General features: G+C 36.3%; 1 long non-coding RNA gene across 1 annotated transcript in view; it reads left to right on the top strand.

The window, feature by feature from the left end:
• The first annotated feature begins 229 nt into the window (after window positions 1–229).
• LOC114487913 (uncharacterized) overlaps window positions 230–10,366 on the top strand; it is a 377,807-nt gene continuing 367,670 nt past the window's right edge. The window contains exon 1 of the long non-coding RNA XR_003683475.2: window positions 230–296. This is a non-coding gene — a long non-coding RNA (uncharacterized lncRNA). The remainder of the gene's footprint in view (window positions 297–10,366) is intronic.

The following is a 10,366-nucleotide window of genomic DNA, read 5'->3' as shown; positions in this document are numbered from 1 at the left end:
TCCCATTTCCTGTATTCAGTACCTGATAGGAGAAACAAATTTGCTTTACCAAGAATTGTTAACTATTACATTACAGGAAGAATGTAAAGAAAGAAGTGATGGACTGCCTGATGCCACATCAGAGTAGAGTTGGCCATCTGAAAACACTGTATACTACTGGAAGCATGTGAGAAAGACTGCTGAAAAAGGGAATTTTGACACAGAATATTGAGCCATACCTCCATGGAAACTCTTGAGGCATATTAGCTAAATGTCAGGATGCTTCCTGAATATGAATTCTGGAAAGAAGCAATAAGGTACTCTCTAATGACCCAGAGTCAAAGAATAAGAAAAGTACCTAGAAATCCATAAATTCTTCTCTACCTCTCAATCAACTGGAATAAACTAGGTACTCGTGAGGATTCAAGATTCCAGCATAGAGATAGATAAAGTTTCAGTGAATAGAAACATCTAAAAAGTTTAATTTTGTTTACATTATATTAAATTATGTATTTAAAATGTCTCTCTGACATAACAAAACTCTCTGGAGCTTTGACATTTCCTCATCTCTTTGACAGTTACCTCCATTGACTTTCACTCAGTATCTTATATATAACCTTTCCCTCCACCCCAAGGGCAAGGTTGGAGTTTCAATAAACAGAGTATAGACAGGAAATTCAATCTTTCCTTGCATCTCTCACAAAAATTTATGGGAGTCTAAGAAGATCAACTACCACAGTTATATTAAAACATTGTATCCTCTCTAGTATTAGTTATCCCACAAATCCTGGGAGCCTTGTCTTCATCTGTAACAAACAGCTGTTATCCATGCCATTCTGTCCTGGACAATGTGAAGTCATGCACTATCTTGCTCCTAACAGATTATGTCTTCTCTGTCATGATCAGTAGCCATGAGGAGTGGAACATTTCTTCCATAATGAATGCTGTTCTCAGCAATCCATTCACATCACTTTTTCCTTGGATGGTATTGGAGGAGTAGGGAGAGAAGGAAATAAGTAGACAAAGCAGGTGTGCAGAGGGTGGGAGCTCTGGATCTGTATATGTTGGTTATATGGGCATATGCATGTCCATGAATTCTACTCTCCTCAGTCTACCAAAGAATTAACATTTCTGCCACCCTCTTCCTAGATAAAAGTGAAAGAAAAGGGAGGCAAAGAAGAGGGAGTAAAAATAGGGCATGGAAACACCTAAAATCCCTTAGAAGAAACCCAGATATTTTTGACTTGCCATTTGGGAAACAGGGTTCTTTCATTTTTTAAAAGTTGTCTTTCTGTAAAACACTAGAAATATTTAGTCCTGCATCACAGCCCATTTTGAGATCTTAGGTCTAGCTTCTGATCTCTATGTCCTACCTGAAAAATCATACTGAGAATTAAGAGTCTGGGAACTCAACTAGATGGAAGGAAATGTCTCTTCCCAAGCTCCACTCACCTCACGTTTTTATTTTTAATATTTCCATTCTGCTTACTTGTAATTAGTTTCAATAGAACTGTAGAAAAAAAACAGAAAAACTTTGGATTTTAAAAAATTGGGATCAAATTGTACAATTGGTGTGCCTGATTATAAAAAGTCAGTTTTAAGTGTTCTTAACCTAACTTCAAATCTCCTGTCAATATCTTTGGACTGTAGAGGCAAAGTATGTGAATTTCAGTCTGACATTGCAAATAATCTACTTAAAGTCAGTATGACATCTTTGAAGAACAGAATTCAAGTTCCATCATAGTGATGTTAATAACCTATAAGTGATACAAATAACCAGTTATCAAGATACTCAAAATCATAGGTGACCAAGAGAGTAAGTAGCCACTAGTTTTAAGGAGTCTTAAGAAATAATGGTGTGATAATCTTACTAGATCACCCAAGCTGAGATTATGATTCTGAACATGTTTTTATGATTTAGAGGGGCCCTGGGCTATTATCTATATAGTTAAGTGTTCTGTAAACCTGCCAAATCCCATCTACCAACTTCCTCAACAAAACCAAGCATTTGTACCTGTCATCACTGCAAATCCTAGGGAACGGCATGAATGTCACTAGGGGTTATTTCACTCATGTTTTCTGTCAACCAGATTTGCAGTATCAAAATTCTAAAAGCATTTTTTATTTAAGTTTTTTTTTTAAATGAAAATATTGAACCATTTTGAGAATTCGGATTCTAGAAACACCATACTTAAAACTCTGGGTTTTCCTACATGGTTGATCTGATTTCTTATTATTGTAGGTATTTCACAGCGTGGACTTAGTATGTTATCTGTAATCGGTGTATGTCTACTCCTTCACGGCTATACAGTTTGAGAAAAAGAGGTACTTTTCAGACCCTCCCCAGACTGTGAAATGAATCCAGGACAAAGTACCTTCCAGGATGTGTCCAAGTGATAATGAATTGTTTGAGGGCAGAGGAACCCTGGTTCAGCGCAGTTTCGTCTTCCCGTGCTAAATGTGCAGGAGGGAGTCCAGGATGAATGAAGCTGGCCTTAGTGAGTTGTGTTTAATGCCCAGAAGCTGGCCCAAATCCCTGCCTTTATGTAGCAGTCTGACGTTATAGTGCACAACCACTGGGAGTGTAATGTCACATAACTTGAAACTGATCTTAGAGGTCAGATCCAAAATCTATGGGAGGGGTGGATGCCCCCATCAATTACTCTCATGGGTATGAAAACAATATCATTTTGTTTTTGTTGTCTCTGTTTTTATCTCTGTGTTTCTCTTTTCCTACCTTCTGTGGGTACTCGAGGATTGAGTGTTTTTTAGGATTCCATTTTGATGCATCTCTTGTGTTTTTGAATATGTCTTTGTATAACATTTCTTAGTGGGTTTGTAGGTATTACGTTTACCTAACTTAACACAGTCTACTGATGTCATCATTTGACCTGTGAGAGTGAAGTATAAAAAAGTTCCTTCCCTTTGTGTCCCTTTACTCTCCTCCATTATCTTAAATGTTTCCTCTACATACATTTAGAACTATGTCAGACAGTGTTATTTTTGCTTCAACTCTCAAAGACATTTCAGAAAACTCAAGAGGAGAAAGAAGACCTATTGTATTTACCCATATTTTTGCTTACCATATTCTTTCTTCCTTCTTGATTTAAAAAAAAAAAACTTTTTCTTTCTGTTTAGAGTACTATTTTTAGCTATTCTTTTAGGGTAAGCCTTCCAGTAACCAATTCTCTTAGATTTCTTTCATCTGAGAATGTCTGATTTCCCTTCATTCCTGAAGGATATTTTCACTGGGTGTAGGATTCTGGATTGACAGTTCTTTCAGCACTTGAAAAATATTGTTCCACTTCCTCTGGCCTCCATCTTTTCTGATGAGAAGTCTGCTATTTGAATTTTTCCCTCTTCATTATTCCTCTCTCCCTCTCTCTGCTTTTAAGTTTCACTTTCATAGTTTGACTGTGATGAATCTTGGTGTGGATTTCTTTGTTTGGTGTTCACGTAGCCTCTTGAATCTGTCAGTTTTTATCTTCTGCTAAACTTGAAAAGTTTTCAGCCATTATTTCTTTGAGTACTTTTCTATTCCTGTCTTCTCTCTCCTTCCCTTCTGGAACTCCAGTGACATGAATATTAGATCATTTGTTATAGTCCCACAGGTCCCTGAGGCTTTTTTTTTTTTTTTTAGTCTATTTCTTTTTGTTGTTCATATTGGATAATTTTTATTGTTTGATCATCTAGTTGGCTGATTCTTTCCTCTGTCACTTCCATGATTCTGGTATTCAGTTTTTTAAAAATTACAATTCTTATATTTTTCAGTTCTAAAATTTACATTTGGTAGTCCTTTATACCTCTATTTCTTTGCTAAAATTCTATTATTTATTTATTTATTTATTTAAATTTATTTATTTATTTATTTGGCTGTGTTGGGTCTTCGTTTCTGTGCGAGGGCTTTCTCTAGTTGTGGCAAGTGGGGGCCACTCTTCATCGTGGTTCGCGGGCCTTTCACTGTCGCGGCCTCTCTTGTTGCGAGGCACAGGCTCCAGACACGCAGGCTCAGTAGTTGTGGCTCATGGGCCTAGTTGCTCCATGGCACGTGGGATCATCGTGGTTCGCGGGCCTTTCACTGTCGCGGCCTCTCTTGTTGCGAGGCACAGGCTCCAGACACGCAGGCTCAGTAGTTGTGGCTCATGGGCCTAGTTGCTCCATGGCACGTGGGATCTTCCCAGACCAGAGCTCGAACCCATGTCCCCTGCATTGGCAGGCAGATTCTCAACCACTGCGCCAGCAGGGAAGCCCAAGATTCTCTTTTTAAAAAAATTTTTTCATATATGTTTGTAATTGCTTATTGACGCATTTTCATTGTGGTTACTTTATAATCTTTGTTAGATAATTCTGAGATCTCTTTCATCTCAGTGTTGGCACTTACTGTCTTTCTTCATTTGGTTTGAAATCTTCCTGGTTCTTGGTATGCATTTTTGATTGAAATCTGGATATTTTGAATATTATGTTATGAGAACCTGGATCTTATATTTATTTATTTATTTTACATATATATGTATCTATTCTTTTTCAAATTTTTTCCCCTTTAGGTTAAACCTTCTCTTTTAGCTGGCTTCCTATGACAGAGGAAGGAGGAGTACTATTTTATCAATGCCAGGTGGGAGTAGAACTACAGACTCCCCACTTGGCCTCTCTTGTCACCTTAGAGGTGTTCTTTTTGTGACTGCTAGTTGGGGTTTTAGCTTGACACCAACCCTCTACTAACACCATGGCATGGAATTTACCTCTTTATTACTTGGTAGCAGTTAAAATCTTGACTCTCTACTAGGCCTCCTCTGATATTACTCCAATGGGGAGAGAGAGCGGTACTTCCTTACTGCTGGGTAGAGGTGGAAATATAGCTCCCCATATGGTCTCCACTGACACTGTGAGAAATTGGGAACCTTATTACCACCTATGGGGATGGAAATCCCAGCCCTCTTCTAAGCCTTTTCTGACTCCACTTTTGTGGTAGAGTTGAGGTACCTCATTACAGTCTATCAAGGGTGGAAGTCTGGATTCCCCATTGGGCCTTTGTTTTTTTGAGTGGGAGGTGCTAAACTTCCCTCTCCTTGTCCTTTGGCTAAAGAGAGCAGGCTTTTTGTTTTTTGTTTGTCTGTGCCCATTGATATTTCTGGGTTATCAGCTCAAAGACTTTTTGCTCAAAGTCTGGGGTATATGAGACAAAAAGCAAAACCAGGGTACTCACCATCATATTGATTCTTGGGTCTCCTGTTAGTCTGCTATCTTCTCTTCATCTTTCAGTCTTCTTATGTTTGTTTTACATATAATGCCCAAGGTTTTTATTTGTACTTAGATGGAAAAATAGGGAATGTTATGTCAACTCCATCTTTTTGGAAGGAGAAGTCCCTCCAAAGGCTTTTTAAGTCCCTCAAAAGGCTCTTTTATAACAAGACATAGAACATTTCTCATCAAAAGTCCCACATTCCTTAGTTATGAAAGAACACCTCTATCATGAACTTCAGTGCTCCCTGTAATGTTGAAGAAACTATATAGCCTCAAAATAATGTTAAGAGAAAATATTTTAGATCTTTTCACTAATGTTGAGAGCATGAAATCAATCATTTCCTTTTTTACCCATCATGCCCCTATTTGAATTCTCTTGCAAATTCCACACTGTTCTTTTCTGAGGCATCTTGGTTTGAGCTTTGGCTTTACTGTCATATTTATTATTCTCAAACTGCTAGATGCAAGGTCTTCCTAGTTTTCATTGTAATGAATGTAGCCAGTGTATTGAGTTGGGTGTGAACATGAAAATCTTTTATTTTTCCAGTAAATCCCTATTGGGGACTCCAATAATTCCCTTAAAACAATACAAGTTTGTAGAAAAAGGCCAAGTGTTTTTTGTAGATGTTTTTGAGAAATCTAGCACTCTATATGGTAAGGGAAAAGGTTGATTTGTACTTTATATATCCTATATAAAGATGATCCATAAGATTGCTTCTGGACCATTTATTCTGCTGCATTAGTTTTTCTTTTTGTCTGTTTTAGACCAGTTCTGCTACTCTTATTGCTATGGCTTTCTAGTATGTCTCAGTACCTAGTAGAGTGAATCATGGCTATTTGGAGATTTTATTGTTCCATGTAAACATTAAAATGTTTGTGAAGTTCCTCTAAAAAATTCTGCAGACTTTTGTTGTTGTTGCTGTTGTATTACATTGAATTTAAACATGGCATATTTATTCAGATCCTCTTTTATTAGTTAAAAGCGTTTGAATACAGCAGAAACTAACACAACATTGTAAAGCAGTTATACTCCAATAAAAATAAAAAGTGATTGAACATTTCTTTCATAAATGGCTTGTCCATTCGTCATTAAATTACCCTCGCTTTATAGCTTTTGATTTCTGTAACATTATAGTATATTTACAAACTTGATGAATTCTTTTATTAGTTCCAGTTGTTTGTTTTCTTTTGTTTTAATGACTATACCATCAGGAAGTAATGTCTTGCACCTTCTCTTGCAGTTATCATAACCCATTCTTATCATTCTTACTGCATTAGTTAGGATGTTCAGTATTACTATGATGAATAGTAATAGAGAAAATACAAGTTTTTATTTTCTACCAGTTCTTAAAGGGAATGTACTTACCTGTGGGTTTTCAATAGATAATCTTTATTAAGTCAAGGAAATTCTTTTACTCTTCATTTTCTGGGAGTTTCATCATAAATATGTGTTGACTTTTATCAAATATAGTTTTTCTTCATTTACTGAGAAGACCATGTGATTTTTTTCTTTTAGTTTGTTAATGTTGTAAATTACATTAATAAGTTTTCTCATATTGAACTATCTTTGATTGTTTTAATAAAAATTGAGCATTGAATCATGATATATTAATTTTTAAATAAATTGATATTTTCAGTTGTCTGATTATTTAGGTATTTTTGCATATATAAAATGTTCATAAAGTAAACATATCTATACTTTTTTCCATGCTTTGTTCATCTTAGTTGTTGTTTTTTTAACACAGCTTGTGGGGTTTTAGTTCCCCAACCAGGGATCAAACCCAAACCCCTTGTCAGTGAAAGTGTGGAGTCCTAACCACTGGACCACCAGGGAATACCCTGTTCATCCATTTTTGAGCTCAGGTTTACATCAGATTCATAAAATGAATTGGGCAGCTTTCTCCTTTCTTCTATTTTTCTGAAACAACTTGTATGAGAAAGGGATAATCTGTTCTTGAATGCTTGGTAGCACTCAACTGCAAAAACCATGTAGGACCAAAGTTTGGTCATTTATTGAGGGTGGAGTTCTTGATTCCGATATCCAGTCTTCAATGGTGATTCATCTGTTCAAGTATTATATTTCTTCTTGGGTTTATCTTGGCATCTTACATTTTTCCAGAAATGTATCCATTTAAGCTAGGTTTTCAAATGTCTTGGCATATAGTTATTAATAGTCTATTATTTAAAAAGTCTGTGTTACATCTATAGCTTATTACTAGTTTTTTTTTGGATTATTTTTTATTTTATTTTTATTTATTTTTTTTACACAGCAGGTGCCCACCACCACCACCACCACCACCACCCCTGCTTTCCCCCCTTGCTGTCCATACATTTGTTCTCTACATCTGTGTCTCAATTTTTGCCCTGCAAACTGGTTCATCTGTACCATTTTCCTAGATTCCACATATGTGAGTTAATACGATATTTGTTTTTCTGTTTCTGACTTTCTTCACTCTGTATGACAATCTCTAGTCCATCCACATCTCTACAAATGACCCAATTTCGTTCCTTTTTATGGCTGAGTAATATTCCATTGTATATATGTACCACATCTTCTTTATCCATTCATCTGTCGATGGGCATTTAAGTTGCTTCCATGACCTGGCTATTGTAAATAGTGCTGCAGTTAACATTGGGGTGCATATTTCTTTTTGATTTATGGTTTTCTCAGGGTATATGCCAGTAGTGGGATTGCTGGGTCATATGGTAATTCTATTTTTAGTTTTTTAAGGAATCTCCATGCTGTTCTCCATAGTGGCTGTATCAATTTACATTTCCACCAACAGTGCAAGAGGGTTCCCTTTTCTCCACACCCTCTCCAGCATTTGATGTCTGTAGATTTTCTGGTGATACCCATTCTAACCGGTGTAATGACAATCTCTAGTCCATCCACATCTCTACAAATGACCCAATTTCGTTCCTTTTTATGGCTGAGTAATATTCCATTGTATATATGTACCACATCTTCTTTATCCATTCATCTGTCGATGGGCATTTAAGTTGCTTCCATGACCTGGCTATTGTAAATAGTGCTGCAGTTAACATTGGGGTGCATATTTCTTTTTGATTTATGGTTTTCTCAGGGTATATGCCAGTAGTGGGATTGCTGGGTCATATGGTAATTCTATTTTTAGTTTTTTAAGGAATCTCCATGCTGTTCTCCATAGTGGCTGTATCAATTTACATTTCCACCAACAGTGCAAGAGGGTTCCCTTTTCTCCACACCCTCTCCAGCATTTGATGTCTGTAGATTTTCTGGTGATACCCATTCTAACCGGTGTAAAGTGATACCTCATTGTAGTTTTGATTTGCATTTCTCTAATGATTAGTGATGTTGAGCATCCTTTCATCTGTTTGTTGGCAATCGGTATGTCTTCTTTGGAGAAATGTCATTTAGGTCTTCTGCCCATTTTTGGATTGGGTTGTTTGTTTTTTTAATATTGAGCTACATGAGCTGTTTACATATTTTGGAGATTAATCCTTTGTCCATTGATTCATTTGCAAATATTTTATCCCATTTTAAGTGTTGTCTTTTTGTGTTGTTTATAGTTTATTTTTGTGTATGGTGTTGGGAGTGTTCTAATTTCATTCTTTTACATGTAGTTGTCCAGTTGTCCCAGCACCAGTATGGTGTTAGGGAATGTTGTAATTTCATTCTTTTACACATAGCTGTCCAGTTTTCCCAGCACTACTTATTGAAGAGACTTCTTTTCTCCATTGTATATGCTTGCCTCCTTTGTCATAGATTAGTTGACCATAGGTGTGTGGGTTTACCTCTGGGCTTTCTCTCCTGTTTCACTGACCTATATTTCTGCTTTTCTGCCAATACCATATTGTCTTGATCACCGTAGTTTTGTAGTACAGTCTGGAGTCAGGGAATCTGATTCCTTCAGCTCCTTTTTATTCCCTCATTTTTTCATCAGTGTCTTATAGTTTTCTGCATACAGGTCTTTTGTCTCCTTAGGTACATTTATTCCTAGGTATTCTATTCTTTTTGTTGCAGTGGTGAAAGGGATTGTTTCCTTAATTTCTCTTTCTGATCTTTTGTTGTTCGTCTCTCATTGCTGTGGCTAGGACTTCCACAACTATGTTGAATAATAGTGGTGAGAGTGGATATCCTTGTCTTGTTCTTGATCTTAGAGGAAATGCTTTCAGTTTTTCACCATTGAGAATGATGTTTGCTGTGGGTTTGTTGTATATGGCCTTTATTATGTTGAGGCAGGTTCCCTCTATGCCCACTTTCTGGAAAGTATTTATCATAATTGGGTGTTGAATTTTGTCAAAAGCATTTTCTGCATCTATTGAGATCATTATATGGTTTTTATTCTTCAATTTGTTTATATAGTGTATCACATCGATTGATTTGCATATATTGAAGAATCCTTGCATCCTTGGGATAAATCCTACTTGATCATGGTGTATGATCCTTTTAATGTGTTGTTGGATTCTGTTTGCTAGTATTTTGTTGAGGATTTTTGCATCTATATTCATCAATGATATTGGTCTGTAATTTTCTTTTTCTGTAGTATCTTGTCTGGTTTTGCTGTCGGGTGATGGTTGCCTCATAGAGTGAGTTTGGGAGTGTTCTTTCCTGTGAAATTTTTTGGAAGAGTTTGAGAAGGATGCATGTTAGCTCTTCTCTGAATGTTTGATAGAATTCAACTGTGAAGCCATCTGGTCCTGGACTTTAGTTTGTTGGAAGGTTTTTAATCACAGTTCCATTACTTGTGATTGGTCTGTTCATATTTTCTATTCCTTCCTGGTTCAGTCTTGGAAGAGTTTACTTTTCTAAGAATTTGTCCATTTCTTCCAGGTTGTCCATTTTATTGGCATAGTGTTTCTTGTAGTAGTCTCTTATGATGCTTTGTATTTCTGCAGTGTCCGTTGTAACTTCTCCTTTTTCATTTCTAATTTTATTGATTTGAGTCCTCTCCCTCTTTTTCTTGATGAGTCTGGCTAAAGGTTTATCAATTTCGTTTATCTTCTCAAAGAACCAGGTTTTAGTTTTATTGATATTTGCTATTGTTTTCTTTGTTTCTACTTCATTTATTTCTACTCTGATCTTTATGCTTTCTTTACTTCTACTAACTTTGGGTTTTGTTTGTTCTTCGTTCTCTAGTTCCTTTAGGTGTAAGGTTAGATTGTT

Source organism: Physeter macrocephalus, chromosome 15 (assembly GCF_002837175.3).
Source record: "Physeter macrocephalus isolate SW-GA chromosome 15, ASM283717v5, whole genome shotgun sequence".
In the NCBI taxonomy this organism is placed as follows: Eukaryota; Metazoa; Chordata; class Mammalia; order Artiodactyla; family Physeteridae; genus Physeter; species Physeter macrocephalus.
Note: the sequence above shows the minus strand (reverse complement) of the source record. Positions and strands in the feature narration are given on the sequence as shown.